Source organism: Temnothorax nylanderi, unplaced genomic scaffold (assembly GCF_030848795.1).
Source record: "Temnothorax nylanderi isolate EJ_2023f unplaced genomic scaffold, tnyl_v1.0 TNYL_tig0309_pilon, whole genome shotgun sequence".
NCBI classification, from domain to species: Eukaryota; Metazoa; Arthropoda; class Insecta; order Hymenoptera; family Formicidae; genus Temnothorax; species Temnothorax nylanderi.
In genome coordinates, this window is record NW_027249371.1 from 174,076 (window position 1) to 193,695 (window position 19,620).

The window sequence follows — 19,620 nt, forward strand, 5'->3', positions numbered from 1 at the left end:
AAGAGTCCCGTTCTTTCTCGTGCATATACACTCGTGAGACGCTTAGTAGATTAGACTTCCGTCTAATATATTTGTAAATTAACGTATTTATTTATACAAATTATCATTAATCGACTAAAAAATTGCTGACTATTTGTTTATTGATTCAACTTGTCACTAATTGTAAACAAGGGAGTCACTTGTACGGTCTGCACTCGTCAATATCTCCAAATATAATACAAAATATTTCGTAAGTCACATACTACGTTTACGCGAGCTTTACTTCTGTAGTAACTTACGATAATTCCTTCGCGTAAACAGGATTTTTCTTCGCGTAAACGGGATTTTGTAGTAACTTACGATAATTTACTTCGCGTAAACGAGTGATTTATCGTAAGTTACTACAGAAGTAACGCTCGCGTAAACGTAGTAACAGTGATCTACAGTAGTAGAAAGGGTATCTGACGATTGCCAGTTTATTTTTGATTATTAAACAATTTCAGCCCGTGATAAAATTCATATCTTTTTTTTTAGTGTATCTCGCGAACTCACCAAGTATCTCCACAGAAGAGTATTCTATCGAGTAAGTAAATTATCCGTTACCTTTACCTTTACCGGGTAAACAATTTTTAATGGTCGACAATTACTACGTTTGCGCGAGCGTTACTTCTGTAGTAACTTACGATAATTCACTCGTTTACGCGGAGTAAATTATCGTAAGTTACTACAGAAGTAACGCTCGTGTAAACGTAGTAAGAGTATTTCATTTATTACTATTATATATAAACGCGACAAAAACTTTCACACGTGGCGTTTTTATGTTTATTATAAAAGAGAGAGGGGGAGGGGAGGGGGAGGGGGGGGGAGAGAGAGAGAGATGAGAGAGAGAGAGGAGAGAGAGAGAGAGAGAGAGAGAGAGAGAGAGAGAGAGAGAGAGACTACAGCGACTCCCTATTCTCCCTAACGGTACATGGCATGGAGAGGAGACGGTAAAACACGCAGGCGGGAGAGGCGGGAGGCTCTAGAAGGCAGGTCTGGCAGGTTGCAGGTTAGCGGTACGTAAATACGCGCTTACGCACTTACGTGTAGCACGCTCGCGCTCGCGCATTACGCCAATGATAGACGAGAGGAGAAGTCTCTTTTTCTTTTCCCCTATCGTCATCGTCGTCTGCGACTGACCCAGTTACACGGCGATGCTTCCGTCTTTCCATCGCTTCATGTCGGAAGGGGAGAAATATGCGTACCGTTATTACAGCATTTTATAATCGTTGTCGTTGTCGTTGTCGTCGTCGACAATGATGATGATGATGATGACGATGGCAATGCGTCAAATTGTCTCGCGATCGAATCGTGTTGTGCGCGCGACTTGAAATGGTGAAATCGCGCTAACGGTCGCGAACACTGTCAATCATTATTACGGTGGAAATTTCCTCCGCTTGATTTCTTGGAAAAAAAAACTTTAAGGGTCTATCTAGACAAACTTGCACACATAGCGCATAGACATAAGTATAAGAAAATTGATTGGTTCATATACATATGCATAAGGAAACAGACCAATCAATTTCCTTATGCATATACTGCTTATGCACCTATGCAAGTTTGTCTGGGCTCGTATTCCGTTCCTGCCTACCGACAATTGTCGGTTCGATGAGTGTCGTTGCGCAGGTTTTTCATATCGTGTAAAAGCTGCGCCGACACCGTTAACGACGCCGACGACTGTCGGTAAATGGATTTTAGCGGAACAGAATACGGGCTCTGGATAGACCCTCAGACTTATTGAAACTTAATCCCCGATTTTTACGCGTCTGAAATGGACACATTTCCGTAAGATTGATGAATACTGTGCGTGAATCGAATGATACAGAGAGAGATATATCTTATGTATAATATCGTTGTATTAACAATCTCGTTTGCAATTTCATAAATTTTCAGGAAATGTTTTCGTGGACCAGTAGTTGAAAACACAATTTTTATTTATTTCCTAGCGATCGTGAAGGTTCAAAAACCATTTCCGGTTTTTGACGAGAGTCGAGAACACGTAAGGCGTAAGGCGTAAGGCGTAAAGCGAAAATTGTTAATTGATCCGTCGTTCCATTAATATTAATTGAGTGTGACATCAGTCGATATAGCCACGGAATGACGCCACAGTCATCATATCTATATTTTCTTGTGGAAAGGCTTTCGTTTAATAGATCGCCGATCGAGGATGGATTTTGTTTACGTCAAACGCGCGATATATCTGCAAAGAGCCCGCATATTAGAAATTGTTTATCGTTAATTAATTTGTGTTTAATTGTTTGTGTTTAATTTAAAGCTTTCGCGATTTACGACGGGTTTTCCGCTCCGTGTTGCACGTAGACTGTAGAATCGGAAATGACTGTTTCTAGTTTCTAGGAATGACCGCGTTTGAGTCACTCGACGTACTCTCCGTAGTCCATAATCCGTAACCCGGAAATGATCACCCCGAAAGCGACGATTCTCTACGCTACCGGAAGATGTCACGTCAAGTACCTCGCCGAACGTCGAACGTCGAACGTCGAACGTCGAACGTCGAACGTCGAACGTCGAACGTCGAACGCCGAACGCCGAATCCTCGCACTGACGCGCGGTCGCGGTCGCGCGCGCTTATCGCTTACAAGAGTTACAAGACGGCCATCGCGCTTACAAGTTACAAGCTGAAAGCTGGTGAGTTGGTCGCGTTCAAGGAATTCAGCCATTCAGCGGCGCGCGGCCACACCGCCACACTTGTTGCTAAACCGTTCGTTCCTGTCGGAGCTGGTCGGAGCTGGTCGGAGCTGGTCGGAGCTGATCGGAGCCAGCTCTCCGTCGCAGACTGATACTCTCCGAAATAACGACGGACGGCGCGGGCGGCTACGATCGTTTCTCAAAAGTAAACGAAAGTAAAGTCGCTCGCCTAGCTTCTAACGAGCGATTTAACTACGTAAACGCCTTCAAAACCCGCGAGATTTGCATTCTGTCCGTCGGCAAGCGGGATCTAAACGGTAAGATCTAAATAGTAAAATGCGAAAAATGCTTCAACTCCGAGACTCCGTATCAAAGCGAAATATAATTTTTACATATATAAAAATTTGTATTTATGCGAGACTCAATTATTCAGTTTTGCAAATGCAAGACTCTGAGTGAAGCAATTGAAGAAATTTCGCGCGTTTCGATCGTCCGAGAGACGATCGCTAGATGTCTCACCAAGACTATATACTTAACTAACAATAAGTCTCGCGTTTTGATATCAGTATATCACAGTCGATTTGACAAACGAAAAGAGAAGGCCGCCGCGCCGCGCGATCGAAAGTCATACGTACGTTATATACACTTCGCAAAAATGTCCGAGTATTATTTATTGCGCAATCTTCGTTATTTGGAAAGAAAGGTTATATTCGATTCACACAACTCTGTAACTGTAAAGCATGGAGCGACAGTGAGAGAAAGTGGAGTACAGAGAAAAATTTTCTAGTTTTTAGATAATATCGCGCGCGCACACGCACACGCACATGTGTGTGTTGTGTGTGTAAATTTACAAATTAATTTATAACAAAGATATTTAGGAAGAATGTAACGAAACGAGTGAAGGCTATAAATTTGTCACAAATTCTCGCGTCTTGATCTGCGGAAGAGACGCCATGCGAAATAATGACTTGTGAAAGCACCGATTAAATCAGATTCTGTAATTAGTCATGTGTAAGTATATACACATAGAATAACAACACGCAACTAGGAAACATTTTTGGTTAGATATCGGTCCGGTAGAAAGAGTGACAGAGAGAGAGAAAGAGAGATGGGGGGGGGGGGAGGTCGCTCGGCGCCGAGAAGCGATTTTACGGTCGAAGTGCGCCTAGACTAACTTTCTCCGCGGGAGAAAAAACCGTCATGGATACGCGTTACCTAATCTGACGCGCCAAGTCTGCCTTGCAGGCGCTAACTCCCCCTCCCCTTCTCCCGCTCCGGGGTTTCTCCTCTCACCCTTTCCCTTCGCGACCATCGTCCATCGAACTTTTCTCTCTCCCCGTCATTTATTTACATACGCTATCACATTGTCGTCATCCAGATCATCCTGCTGATTTGGCGTGTATTCCTCTTCGTCGCCACTGTCGGGGCGTTAATCTCGCCTTTCAACCCTACTTGTCTTGATGCGATAGAATGTTGTATATTAAATTTAAAAGACAACCAAAATGTCTCAAAAATTTGAAAATTTATTGATAAAAGATACTTCATGACTAATGACGTACGAAAAGAAAGAAAGAAAGAAAAAAAAAGAAATAGAAATTTCGAATCAAAAGCGACGAAATATGTTCATTTGCTTACGGAATATCGAAGAGAAGAGTTGGAAATTCTCTGTTTAAAAACGTTCAGAGATTCATATAGATGTGTCATATTTTGCGTAATCGCGATAAAATCTAACCAAAGGTGCTCCAGTTAACAGACGGGTAAGCGGGACTTTGTCTTGGAATTTTAATCAAGTTTCGTCAGATTCCGATTGTAGAAAATTTGGATCGCATCGCTACGTTTTTTTTTTATAATCCTTTTTTATATCATGGATCTACGAAGCATTATTCGCACAGCTATAATACGCGACGCTGTAATATGCCTGCCCAAAGAATGATACGATGAAAAAATAGTTTTCCGATCACGTTTCTTCAAGAAAGAAGCGCGTCGTGTGTCATATCATGCACTGGATATTATGCCTGCCATTTGCCATCGTCGCGCAGTCTTTGGCAATTAAACCAAGCTCGGAACTCGACTAAATTTAGATTCTCTTGTACACGCGCCATCTTAATATTGGGCCATCGAAAGAGGACAACAACAAACGGTTAACTAACGGCATCGATCTTCCGAACAATGATACGTTAAATTTGGGCCATATTTGGGCCAGAAAAATATCTATCGCGCGCGCATTCGTATTATTACTCATGTATTTATTACGGTGGAAAAGGTACATTATAGGTTAAATCATTTTCATCTCTATTAAAGTTTAACGGAGCGAATTAAGAATAACAGAATGAGCGAAATATAACATTGATATACTTTCTTATACTGCAGTTTGTGTATCGAGGAGTCGCGAATTGTCTTAAGCAATATTTCTACATACTCGTGATATAAATAACACTCCGGTCGTAGCACTTTCGCCAAAAGTTAATGGCGATTTAGTAACAATGTCGATTTAGTCACGACTGTTTGAAAGCGACAGCAATGGGGGTCAACTACCCTCCGAAAACCACAATACGAGCTTCGATCGCTGCACAACCGTAAACGATGTTTCTCACTGTGAACATGTTTGCGCCTGCACTGTACCAGGTATATTCATCGTATCTTAATCCGATAGAAACTTGCCTACGTTTCAAAAAATTAAATTGCAAAAACATTAGTTTCGAAGAAAAACATTAGATCGAGACTTTTGCAAAGGAAATTCTTTACAATTGTGCAATTGGGAAATTCTGCTTATCATAATAAATTTTAAGCAACTTGAGTTTTTTAATTAGTCAATTGAATTTCAGTTGTAGGTCAGTTAAAATCACTTTAACCCACAACTGAATCTGGCATTTATCAAGAGATTTTTAAGTGATTAATTGTTTTAGAGATATCTAATCTACGATATTTCATACGAATAATGTGAGTCTATTATACATATATATGGAATTATAGAATAGATAGATCTAGCTTCTCGAGTATCACGGAATAACGGAAGTATCACGGTGCACGCGCATGGGTACGTTTGTTACATATAACATTTAACAATTCTTTCTCCGCTTGTTACGAGAAAGCCTTGCCTACTGGATAACTAATCGAGCTAATTTAGTAAAAGCGCGATGCAGCGAGAACGGAATGTCCCGCGTTTGCTGCACTTTTGCGTTCGTGGAACGCGCCAGTCAATAGCCGCGTATTACGTATGCTCCGGATAACTCGGATAATCACGTAACGGACGTAGTAGTGTAGGGCGGCAGCTCATAATTCGTGAGCGTTATTCGAGCGTACGGGCAGCCTCCGTACCCCGTCGTTCGGTCGGCGTACGCTCGGTACGCTATCGATATTCCGCCGAAACGAGAGACGTTCGGCGTCGGTAGCGTCGGCGGCGTCGGCGGCGTCGGTGGCGTCGGCGGCGGTGGTAGTGGTGGTAGTGGTAGTGGTAGCAGCGGCGGCGGACGGTGCCATATTGAACGAGACTCGAGAGCGAGCGGGGAGCCGGGGAACAGAGAGGAGCAGAGAGAGAATGAGAGAGATGGAAAGCGATCTCGCGCGCCGCGCGGCGCGCGGGAACGAATAAACGGCCATGACGACGGCTCGATGCTCGATCCGTTCTCCATCGGGGCCTTGGAAGGAATGCAATGGATAAAAAGAAATCGTGCTCGACCGCGGGCTTATAAATAAATCTCGCGGACGGTGATCCGCGAGAGTGCTGCTGGCATCGCGTCGCCCATTTCAAGAGGGACTTTTTTTTACCTTCCTCTCTTTCCTCCCACTCCTCACCAACCTTCTCCCTCTTCTCCCTTATCCCTGCCTATATTAATCTTGCGTTATTACCATATTTTCGTCACACTAAATACAGTAAAATTTTAACCAATATCTGCAAAGTTTATATATGTACATAATTAGGAAATAATGTAGTACGCACAGGAATTTATTTGAAGAATGAGTGCTCGACGTGCATTAGAAAATTGACAGCAATAAGCAACCGCTCTCAAACGTTTGAAATCAATATTGGGTACCTATAATAAGACGAATAATGAAAAGGCATTTTTTTTATCTGTAAGGTTAGGTTACTACTAGGTTAGGTCACTGGAAGCCGTAAATAAGTTCGTTGCAAGGTTTCAATTTTTTTCGAAAGATCTATCTATACAAGCGAATAGATTGAAAATTGCTTCTAAAAATTTCGAAAAATGATAGTATCTTCTTAATCTCTAATTTCTATGTTTTGGAATCTTACTTTACGGCGATCATTCCTAGACATTTCGTATAATGAACATATATACGCTCGAGTATTAGCTAGCTTATGGGTTTATTAACCACCGATTTGAAATGCGTCGTAAAGCGACCGATGAGGAAACGTTGTCAGCGCAATGTTGAGCGTCACACGTCGCGCGTACCGATGAGTTTTTGAAGAGAAACGTAGAAAAAATTATACTAAATTTATACTAAATTTACACGATGCGCAATGACCAATATTACCTTTTTCTATAACGTGTGTCCCTCCTTTCAAAACGTCAACGCGGATACCATAATTTTTTTTAACGATACTAACGTTTTATATTGACAGTTAATTTTACTATCGTGTAAAATATGTATGTTTCCTCTTGAAGGATTTACCAACTTTATCTCATTTTACGATAATCTGGATAAAATACCGAAAATGTTTTACCCATAGAGTTTATCGTGTCTAAACCGCGAAAGTTACTTGTTCTTTGTGAATGGCTACGTTGTTATAAATTCAGATACATGCGTACATCCAGAAAAGATAGAGCTTGATATATGTATATAAATAAGCAGACATATTCGTTTGAATAACAAATTTACTCGTTTGAAAGATTAAATCGATGACTGAATTAAAGGACGCACGACAGTCATATCTATTTATATCTGGTGTATCCTATTTATCTCACATATCGCGGATGTTGTATTAATCTTGTGCAAGATTGTAGTTGTATTTACAGATGTTTTAAAATTTACTCTCAATCCGCGGAGACATTTATATATCGCTATTATACATATTTACAATTAACGAGGTATTTATGCTTCCTAAGTTTCGTTTGAGCGTGTGTGTTATAGTTTTGAGAGAGAGCGAGAGAGAGAGAGAGAGAGAGAGAGAGAGAGAGAGAGAGAGAGAGAGAGAGAGAGAGAGAGAGAGAGAGAGAGAGAGAGAGAGAGAGACTGTAAACGTTTTAATTTAGCAAAGACCTAAACAGTGATCTGCCTTATATGGTTCTGATACAGATGAGGATTCCAACAAGTTCGCTAATTTCACGCAACAACTTTCACTTGTCGTCGAGCGATAAAAGAAACAAATCTCTTCAGCGCTGACTGCGTGTTGCGACGTATCGACGCAATACTTTCATAATTGTAATATCTCGCAAAGTTTGCATGGTCGTAAGAGGGTAAGAGCTAACTCTTCTGGAGTAAATAAAGCGTATCGTCACGATCAGCATCCGAGGTGGCGTTTACTTAAGATATTCCCCCCAGTGTCGTGCCAAGCCTTCCTGTCGCGGGAATGCGAGCAATCGGAGCAATCGATATATCGGCTCCATCACGATAAGAATTTCGTCGTCGCCGCACGCGTGGTAACGAAGCTCCCATCACGGAATAGAATATGGCGTGTCTCTTGGTTCGCGAATCGCGGGGAGGGCGAAGAAGAGTAGAGAGTAGCCGGGAAAGGAACGGAAAATTGTGTAGCAGCTCTCGCGAAACGAACGGTATCGCGTCCTACATGGAAACGAGTCTGCTTACGATGAAACAAGTTTTAAGTCGTTTTCCGGAATTGTCGAATCTGTTTGAGTAAAATCTCATTGCTAAAATCATTTAAATAGAGTCGACTGGATCATCAATGTGCCTTAGGATCGATCGAATTTACGCACTATAATAGTAGTTTCTTATTCGCAGATACAATCCAAGATTCATTTCAAATCTATGAAAATCTCTCACGATTATTACGTGATGTATGAGTGTGTGCAATGTAATGTCAATTTCTTTCTTATTTCTTACGACTTAATTATTTAGCGACCGTTCGTCGCCGATCTGGTTGGCTTCGCCTTTATTACGAAAAAAATAGCACTGCATTCTGCTGTTCCACCGATTTAGAGAGCGTACATACGTTCTCGACGACATTGTGTAGAGCTGTGCGACTAAATAGGCCGTGACTCGGTGACTATTCGTACGACTTTCTCTCGCAGTTGCAATGAGCGAAGATATCGATGCGCCAGAAAAAAAATCGTATTTAGAACGAGGTTGTGGAAGAATCGCCGAGTTTATACAGCTTGACAAAGGAAAGAACACACTTCGAAGTCCATTAAATAATCGCCAAAACTGCGCTTTTAACGCTTTGAACGCGACATTAACGTGAAAGCAACTTGTGACAAATAAAAACGTTAAATGTTATTGTATAAATAATTTCGTAGCTGTATGTATATGCATATGTCAGTAGCATGTGATACACATATGTCAATAGCGTCTTCATATGTGGTAAATATATAAATAAGTAAATAAGTAAAAAACAAATAAGTAAAGATGTACAAAGGTAAGAATTTTGGTATAGAGCGAGTTTTACGGCGATCCATCCGATTTACGATGTTATATTTCGACTCTAACGTGAGCTTCTCTTTCTTACCTACCTACTTGTTTTCTCTGCCGTTCACGCGATATCTCGAGAAGAGAATGCAACTTTTCCCTGTTCCCTCAAGATTCCTTCAACATCCATCATTTTCGGACAATTTGCCGCGCTACTTTGTCAGCCAATAATTAAAGCGCTAAAGAGGAAAACGCGAGTCATTGGCGAAAAGTATCATAAAGCTCGTCATGATATTGTCAGTTTTGCTTTAGTTTTGCGAAACATCGAAATTGAGTTGACGATAAGGACGATTACGAAAGTTTCACGGTGTAGCACGGTGATCAAGTATTTCAATTTACATAGACCGCGCTATCATGGTCTTTTGTTACGATATTTTGTGATGTGCAAGCTAATTATGAGCGTATCGCGGCACGATAACGGGAATAAATTAAGTTTTTTGTCAAGTATTTTGTATATCAAGTATATAAAAACATTTATGATTATAAATTTAGTAGAAGAAAATAGAAGGAAAAAAAAAATTAGTATAACTGTTTGCCAATACAAGACAATATCTTTGTCAATGTAAGAAGATTGTAAATTAACACACAACAATATGCAATAGAGGGACATTTATGAACGTTATACTGTTATTGCGATATTCCGACCTAGGCTCGAGTCGCAGTTTAGACGCGCGTGTATCTTAATAGTGTATCACTTATCACTCGCTTGAAGACATATCCGGAAATGAAAATATAGATGTTTTCTCTAAGAATAACAAAGATCGTGCAACAGGTTAGAGAATTTAATGAAAACGGAAATCTGTTCGAATTCACTGCGGCGCGGAATGTGCGTGTGCTATTGCTATTGCACCGTCGCGAGCAGGTTCGGTAACATTGAGAATGCGTGAAAGGAGTCTGGAGCATAGAGCGTGGAGCGTCGTCGTTGACGTCGACATCGACATCGACATTATACTTACTCTCCGAATCACTGATTTCACGCGTCGCACTTCGCGCCGCGTTATCTGGTAATTAACGACAGAAGCGGTCATAGTGCAAATAATCTGCCAAAATGTGTCATCACCAGTCAAATCGTCGATTCACAAAAGATAATCTCAGTGAGCAACCAACTCTTCATGTTCCAGTTTTAGATTGATAAACGTTATACAATTTGCCTCTTTTACCATACGCTTTCAAACTTTCGCCTTCTCTCTCTCTCTCTCTCTCTCTCTCTCTCTCTCTCTCTCTCTCTCTCTCTCTCTCTCTCTCTCTCTCTCTCTCTCTCTCTCTCATTTAAAAAGAAATAAGTTGTATGAATAGGGAATATGAAATATGTAGAAATAAGAAATCAAACACGCCTTATTTCTACTTTCTGAAAACTTTACTTTAGTGCAAGATGCATTTAATGAACAATGAACGTGGCAACAATTTTAAAGCTTGACAAGAAAAAGAAAACAAGATGCAATTTTTTATACAAGGTCTTCAATTATAAATTATAATCGCCAACACCCTCATGAATCAAATCGATGAGATATTACATTTCAGTGTTTGAATGGTGTACCATGGACCCGCAATGCATGAATATGCAGTAAAAATGCAGAATCATCCATATTTATTTCGGAGCGAGATGAGAGCGCGCGATGGATGGAAAATCGCTCTGGTGCTTTTAAGCTCTTAATTGATTAATTGCGAGTGATACATCGCGCAATTTATCTTGCGCATATTAATAAAATGGATTCCTTTTAAAAGGGAAATTGTTACAATGGAGAGCTTACTCCAAGATGCTAATAAAATGTTTTCCACTCACAACATATATTTCAATTTTTTATAAAGTTACACTCGTCAGAGAACTCGTTCTCTGCATACATATATTTATATGTATAATACTCTTATAATTTAGATGTACTATTAATCAATAAAATCTCTCTTTCATAATGGTACGTTAGAAAGGCTCGATATGATATAATAATCGCGTTCTTTCGGCATTGCAGATAATGCAGATCGAAATCGCGAGACAGAATTTGCGAGCTTCAACTTGGACGCACACATCGTGCATGTCCACGCCGCGTTGCGATAAAAATAACAGACGCACGTACGTCGAATCTTGACCAATCGGAAACTCCGGTTATCCGGAACAACTCTCTCGTGACCTTCCGCGAGCGCGCGCGTGCTACGCAGTGTCGCAACGGCCTCGAATTTCGCAGCGGCATGGCACATTAAGAATCATACGTTTACTTTGTTGCCCGCAGCTCGCCGCGCGCCATAAAGTCACATCGATACACGGCAATCACGCTAAAAGCAGATGTTATCCCCACCCGATGTACGTCTTCTCTGCCCCGACTACGACTACTCGACTACTACCAACTATCAACTACCAACTACTACTACTACTACTAGAGCAACGGAGAAACGGAGATCTGACGAAATGGTGGGGATGAATCGGCTCGTGTCGTCGATACTCGACTATCCCCGCTATCATCCCGCCACTCCCACCCTTAGAACACATGTATGTATAAAAGCTCCCACCATTCACACTCAACTCAACTGGACGCTGGACGAGTGGAGCAGTGGAGTAGTGGACGACTGGATGCTCTCTCTTTGCGTTCGCGCGCCAACGCGCGGCCCAGCGGCCCAGCCGCCCAGCCGCCCAACCGCCCAGCGCGTTTGTGCGCTCGAATGTGTTGCGAATGTGTATATAGCGATGAGATTGACTATGAGCCAAACTCGCTCGCGTTCGTTGAGCGAATCGCCTAATTATGAGTCGCCTTTGCTCACCGCGACCCTAAATCGTAAATATTTTTATAAGCCTTGCGTACGAGACGAATGTGTCGTCTATGGTGTATAACTATACATAATATAGGTATTCGCGCGTGACAGCCTCAAGAATAGCCTTCTATGTTTCTTGTACGTCATAGGTATCCCGCGATTCCCGTGCTTCTCTCGAATAAATTAACGTGTAGATACAAGACTTTCATTTGTCACGAAAAATGATTAAATCAGTTTCTTTAAATCAGAGCTGAGCTTTGAATTCTTAATATTCACATTGATATTAGCTGTGTCTAATGATTTTATTGTTTTTCCTACAGCTAAGTGCATAAAAGAAAAAACGTAAAATATATGTGTATACGTGTAAATTGCCGCACGTTAATATCTAATTAATATGTAATATGATGGTATCAGTGCATTTTAGTATTATTCGACTCATTGTCAGTCTTCCATAATTCGCCTTGCGCTACTACTTAAATGCTCAAATATTTTTACCTCACTGTGGCATTTGTCACAATGTTACGAGTATATGTACGAGCATGCGAATTGTCGTAGTGACACTCGCTACGGCAGCTCGCTAGTGGTACCGAAATTGCATCGCACAACATTACACGTCTGAAACATCTGTACCGACTACCGGCGACCACGTTAACGATTATATCTGAAATTCCAGCGGCACCAAAGCGTGGCGTTTCGGCTATCGTTCACACAAAGGTAATCGCGTCTCCATCGCTCGTTCGGGTCTCGTGCCACACGCTCTCGTGTAGGCGTGCCACACGTCGTATGTGTGCCGAGAGTCGTTGAGTCGCGCGAGCGTCGAGACCATGGTGGCGAAGGAGAAGGAAGAGGAGGGGGAGGGGGGGGGGGAGAGGAGAGAGATGAGGAGGAGAGAGAGTGAGAGAGCGAGAGTGCATCGACGATAAAGGGTGAGACGTGTTTGTGGCACATTAGTGTAGGTAGGTAGATAGTAGGCTCATGACGTCACGCATTCCACCAGCTGGTCGGGAGACGCCGGCGTCGCTCGCCTTGTTGCCATGCCCGTCTTTCTTTGACGACGTAAAGCACCGAGCATGCAAGAGGGAGCCACGAATTTTCAGGGGACACTTTAGGACGAGCTCTCGAGATTCTTGTACTACCAACCGGGTACAAAACGGGATGCTATACAGGTTCCTCGTCGGCGATATCTTATAGACCGTAATAAAGGGTTGTAAGATAGGTACAAGATAGTTGTGAAATAGAGTGCTTAGATGCCTGTGATATCGAAGATCTCAAGTTCTTTATTTAATAAAAAAATTTTTGCATATATAATTTTTTTTAACCGAAAAACGTTTAATATTTGTCATATTTTGATTAGTTGAAATTAACTCATACTAGATTTTCTAGTCGGGAAACGATTAGCTCTTGTGGAATTTACGAACATTAAGAACATTATTAACAGTATATCAATTTAACTTGTGTAGCTAATTAGACTCGGTGTTTCCTAAAAGGTAAAAATTTGACGCATGAAAGACATGAGTTAATAATATACAAAGTCGGATATAGAAAACGAAAATTGGCTGCGTATGAAACGTAATTCGGGGCTAAAACTATCCATCTCGAAGCTGTGATTTTGCCCGGCACTCATTGTCAGTAGATAAAAGAGGTTGCGGAAGACTAAGAGTAGCTTTTTTTTTATTGATCTGTCTTAACCTTTACGGAGTTGACTAACTCTGGTTAGCGAGAGACTACCTGTCTGTTTCTAGGTCATAGTCGGACAGTTATACATAGATAGATAATGCAAGTCGAGAAACAAAGATTAGTTAATCATTGGCGGTTGTGTCAAGTCTTATTGACATTGCTAGAATTTTAGATCAATTATCCAAGCTCATTGAAGGTCTGTTTTCACCCTGAACAAGCATAGTTCACATATGGGACGACACATTGAAGACTTGTGTCTTTAAGGTTTGGTTTCCCAACGTCATAGCTTTTGTGTGTAGATACACAATAGAACACCATCGCACCGCATCATCAGCTCGTTTTAAGGGTGGAGCTGTAAGGATTCGAAGCAAGGGATCCCTGAACCGGGAATCAAACCCGTAAGCTAGGCAGACTCTACTTACTCTACTCGGTTTAATATCCTCTCGCTCGTCCACTTATCTAATTTGTCGTTACTTACGAGTCCTTTATTTATTTCAAAATTGTCATATTGGATATTCGTCCACTTGGTGGTTTTTTTATGTAGAGATTATATTTTTTCAATTACATTTAATGAAACACAATATGTATACAAAAACTGTAATAATATAAAATAGTAACAAAATATTTCTATACAATTTCAACTAATGCTACGGAATATTTCACGTTTTTCGCTAAAATCGTGTTTTAAACGTGGAAGTAACATCTTTCCTAAAACGGCATTGATTCAATGACTTCGAAGCGATTGAAAACATCATAACTGAATAAACCGAATACATCCTGTATTTTCAGCCAAGTGTTAAACGGGTTCTTTGTCCCGCCTATAATAGCAATATAGCATAACCATGAGCCTTTTATTCGATTCCATCGACAGTCGGCGCGTGTCATTGCATTTCTACGAATGCGCGATAGTCATTCCGCGCGCCCATACATCCACCGTGTTCATATAGTCGAATATCGGGGCCAGGCTATCTCGCGCAATCAGACCCATATCGATAGTCACAGAGCGGCGCGGCGCGGCGCGGCGCTGAGCGGCATATGCTCGATTCGCGTAGGTATTATCCGCGCGACGTGCGTGCGTGCGTGCGTGCGTGCGCGTGCTTTTTCGTCTGCCCATCGGCATTCAAATCGATCGTACGACAAAATTACACGGAACTCGTATCTCTTGAGCTATTGTTGTCAGTATTGTCAGTGAATCTCGACAGATCTTCGAATTAATGATCGCCAATTACGGCATTTGCGGCCAATTACGTCGGTAATTGGCCGTAATGCTGATAATGCGTGCGCGCAATTCTTTCACGCGTTTACGCTCGTAAGATAACCAGCGACGAGAGAAGAATAACGAGTAGAGAATCGGATAAATTGAACACACTGTATATCGAATAGCGTTATTAATCCTTTTCGTATTAAATAAATTTCCGTATGGGACATTTTGTACTACAGTGCTTTTTAACTACAGCATTGTGCAGTGTTTTACTCATTCGAAAATTATTATATACATTCGAAAACAATTTAATTTTGTGTTGAAATTATAGATGTTTTTATCGTAACGCCGTGCCAGTGTGTTGCAAGGATTAAAGACCATCGATGTCAAGCGTTAAAACGGATTAACGTTACGTGCGAGTGCTGTGGAGGAAAAGTCTCACACGTAAACCTTTTTACGATTCTATGAACGTGGAATCTGCTTGGGTTTTAAACGCGATATCGCGTGATTAAGTACAGTTTTGTAATACCAAAACACACAAATTATGTCGAGACAACCTGATAAATTAGAGAGAATGGTATAATATATTTCCAAATACCGTGCCTTCCTCATAAGATAATGTACTCACAACTCGGCATAAATATTGAATCGCTATACTCCTTCGCTTACCGATACTATCGAAAATGTCATCTAAATTTATACATATTAACAATTCATATAACATAATTTTTCGAGAAATATCTTTTTAATTGCGAAGCATATACAATTTGGATATGGCAAGATTGGAAATAATAATAATATTAAGATAAAATACTGTAATCATAAACAGCAAAAAAATGAATTTAAACTTTATGACTTTAAAATTAAAAAAAGAATTAATAATACGTCTACACTCTATTAATTTAAATACTTTACGTACATATATACGACGGATTTTAGATGCAAGCCTGCCTCCAGATTTCTCTTTTAAGAGATGATTCTATATATCGCAGTTATCACACGTCCTTTTCTTCTCGAATAATCTGAATATGTGTTGTAATCTGGATTGGTAATTACAACTCCTTCTAGTAAGTTACTCAGGAGAAATTGGAGTTTTATGTAGGCAAGCTTTAATAAGTGGGATATAAACTCTTAGTTAGCCGGGTAGTAATTCGTTCATGTTCGCGCTTGAATTCGTTGCTTCGAACTCTCATACCATTATATTTTCCTCTTTAACTTTAGGTTCGTTGTTACTTTATTATCGCATAAATATACTATTTATATTAAAAAATATTATAGCTGTTATCTTCATTATCGTCTCTATTGATAAATTATATATCTTCATCAAGATTGTTAAGCATATCGTGACAAAAGCGTGAGCGTTACCGCCGCACGTTATGACTAATTAAATCATGCATTTATTAAATTATAGTCATATACCAACATGCGCGCGCGCGTCCTTCATTGACCTCCTTTACGGAGTGCAGTGCACAGTGCTTACAATTCCGCGATACAAATGATTCTTTGCTCTAATGTTGCGCTCTCGCACAATAGACTCCTATGTGTGAGACTCTCATACATTTGTTATAATATGTCATAGACATGTATCAACGAATATATTTTTGCCTTCGATCTTCTATCATCGACTAAGTTGATAAAAAATTAATTATATAGTTAATAATTTCGATTATCTTCGGTAACTACCGCAATTTGGATACTTGGCTATCCGGAGCTGTCATTTTTCTTTATTTTATCATCAATTTCCGCGAAGACAAAATGGAAAACTCGGTTCAAGACGTGTATCATAATCAACGTTAGGCACATACACGCCAATCACGAGAAACGAAGAAACGAAGAAACACGGACGAGGTGATGACGCTAACGAACAGCGAATTTCCGCGAAGATGCGTGTCATCGCGTACAGCGTACGCAACAGACGTTGACGTAATCGTCGTAGGGTGTTAATAATTATTCTGGTGCGCTTATGCCTATTCGCGTCAATCTAGGCGCGAGTCGCGAGTCGCGAGTCGCGAGTCGCGAGTCGCGTTTTCCGTCTCTGACACGTATTCTGCGCGCGATATGTAAGCTACATTTACAGCTCGTAAAACCGAAAAGCATCCTTTGAATACACTTCGGACTTCACTTCACGGGAATGTTTTTGGATCTGTGCCATGCAGCATGAGAGTGCCTTATGGTTCGCTTGACTTGTCACGCGACTCGATGACGACTGCCTTCAATTATTGCCTTTAAGCGTTTCATTCTCATCCGTTACATATCTGAACTTTTTTAACGAGTCGCTTGTTCTCGCGCATATGCAGTTTAATTCGAGGATCCTAAGTCTCAAATCTATAAATTGTAAAAAAAAAACCTCGAATTCTGAAGAAAAATATTAATATCTTTTGCATTGATATTGTTTCTGATAAGGAAACTAGAGAGGTGTTACATTTAATAAAAATAAATTTTTCTTACAAACAAATGTACTTAATGTTCAACGTTATATCATTTATACATGTATCAAATCAGCAGCGATAAAATTCTCAAGAAATTTTCTTTAGCTGTTCTTGGACAAATAAGTGAAATAAGATATTGAAAAAAGGAGTTCTCTTGAAAGAAACGAGGTTTGTCGTCATCGTTATTTACGACACATCTGACGACAATTACTGATGAATTCGAAAAAAACGGAAAATACGCTGCAAATTAGTATAGAGTGCATAAAGGACGCCATATTTATGTATCATTACTATAGATATATCTTCTTTATATCGGACATGGTACAAGAATCGAAGAATCGCCGCGCCGCGTGCCGCTACTCGAGAAGGAGGGGGGTTAAGACGTTAAGACGCGCTAATCCCCGATGTCGCGGCTAACGGAACATCGCGCTATAGACAGAACGAGTAACGTGCACGGAGTGGCATGGCATGGCGCGGACAGGCGGACAGGCGGACAGGCAGGCAAGAATCGTCCTATCGCGTGCCGCGCGCGGCTCTACTCGCGGAAGGTCAGTGACAGAAAAGCGGGTGTCGCGTCGCGTCGCGTCGCGTCGCGTCGCGGGATTCTCCCAAAACAAAGAGTCATCGGCCTTTATGCGGAATCTCCGCGCCGCACCTCCGCCCACGGGTTATTCGTACGAGTCGGTTCCGCGGGGGTGGTTCGCCCCTTCCGACACAGTCGCGCATTCCAGGGGTAAATGCGCCGAAGCGCGTGCGCCTCACGAATGACGCGAGGCGCGCTGCGGCGCGGCGCGACGTGGCCGCTCCAACTGCTCCAAGCTCCAAGTCGCGGAGCGCGTCGTGGCGGTTGCTGCTATTTTTGTCGACGGATTCACCGCGGAATGAGATCAGTGCGCTAAATTTATGACGAAGCGCGAGTAGCACGCGCGAGCGAACGAGCATCCTTCACTCCATGCATGTCCTAAAACGCCGCTACTGTACGTTAGTGCTCACTGATGAGCTCGCGCCGCGCTTTAGTACGTCCAACGCGTTGTTAAATAGTTCCCCTGCGCGCTTCTGCCAAGTAGTGGCCCAGGACTATGTTATTAACATAAAAAATTACCTTAAAAAAAAAAGGGTAAAAATAGTCGCCAAATGCACGCGCCAGCGCACGAGAAACTGTTGTATATTGAAAAAAATCTGTTGTGTACAAAACTGTTTTAATATATCCAATCAAAAATATAAAACAATTGTGCATTTTAACATAAATGATGCTTTATACCACCACCCCCGTCACATTTCACATCAAGATATGACGATTCTCTTTGCGACTCTTATTTTGATTTACAATTAGTAAATATATGAATGTGATGTAATGATACTTTTCATCAAATTATTCATGTCAATTTATGTTAATGCGTACAACTTCATCTTTTGATCAATGTTGTTTCCATTATCGTACAGCAAATTAATTAAAACAAAGTAAAATAAGTAAAATAAGGGTCTGAGAAACTTCTTCATTATGCGAATTACATTCTTTTGCGCTTTATTATATGCGCTTGCAATGTATATGTATACGTGATGTTTCTATTGTATTAATTAAAATATTCTACAAACATATTGCAAGCGCGTATTATCGACAATTCTACACTATATTTTGTTCACGTTTCGCTCTCATTTTCCCTCCTCTATTAACATCTAATATATCTCACTGTAGAATCGTCGAAAGATGTTATTCGATATTTTTCTGAGAACAGCATCTTTGATGGAAGATAGAAATACGCGTGTGTATGTCCCGTACTAATGTAAGTTAACTCGCGCGAATTCTCCATACGCTGACGTAACATGTTTCCGCTTGGTGCCAAATTCTACGTTTCTACGAGGCGTCATTCTGAAATTTGCGCTAACATCGTAAGTTCGAGGTAAAGACTTGGTGTGCGGTGTTCCGAGTATACTTTTCTTGAGTTTACTTACGAGAAAATTCAATTCGAATAATTTAAAGACATGCGCCTCGTAAGATGCAATTTTCATACAGCGCGATTTAAGTGCGCAAGGTTACTACCTTCTCGTTTTTCTTGATACTGACTTTCTTGGGACTGACGAAATAAGCTTGATAATTACGTCTTACAGTATATCCGCATGTTTTGTCAAATATCACATATCGCGCAATGCAAAGGCTGCGCGATAACTACGCGTTACTTCATTACTCGTTACTATATACATACGCACGAGTATATGGCTACTCCAAGGTAGCACTTCGAGATAGATATAGATATAAAAACGTAACAGTTCATTACTTACTATGCCTTATTAACGCATCAGTTG

At 40.9% G+C, this 19,620-nt stretch overlaps 1 protein-coding gene across 2 annotated transcripts in view; it reads right to left on the bottom strand.

Moving 5' to 3' along the window:
• The window catches only part of LOC139780992 (uncharacterized), a 40,313-nt gene that overhangs the window by 7,304 nt on the left and 13,389 nt on the right, over positions 1–19,620 (bottom strand). Inside the window, exon 1 of one of the 2 annotated variants that reach the window (XM_071719746.1) lies at positions 11,473–11,638. The exons of the other annotated variant lie outside the window; for it this stretch is intronic. The gene's annotated coding sequence lies outside the window, so the exon portion shown is untranslated. Of the gene's footprint in view, positions 1–11,472; positions 11,639–19,620 lie in introns of those variants that run through there. 2 annotated transcript variants of the gene reach the window in all.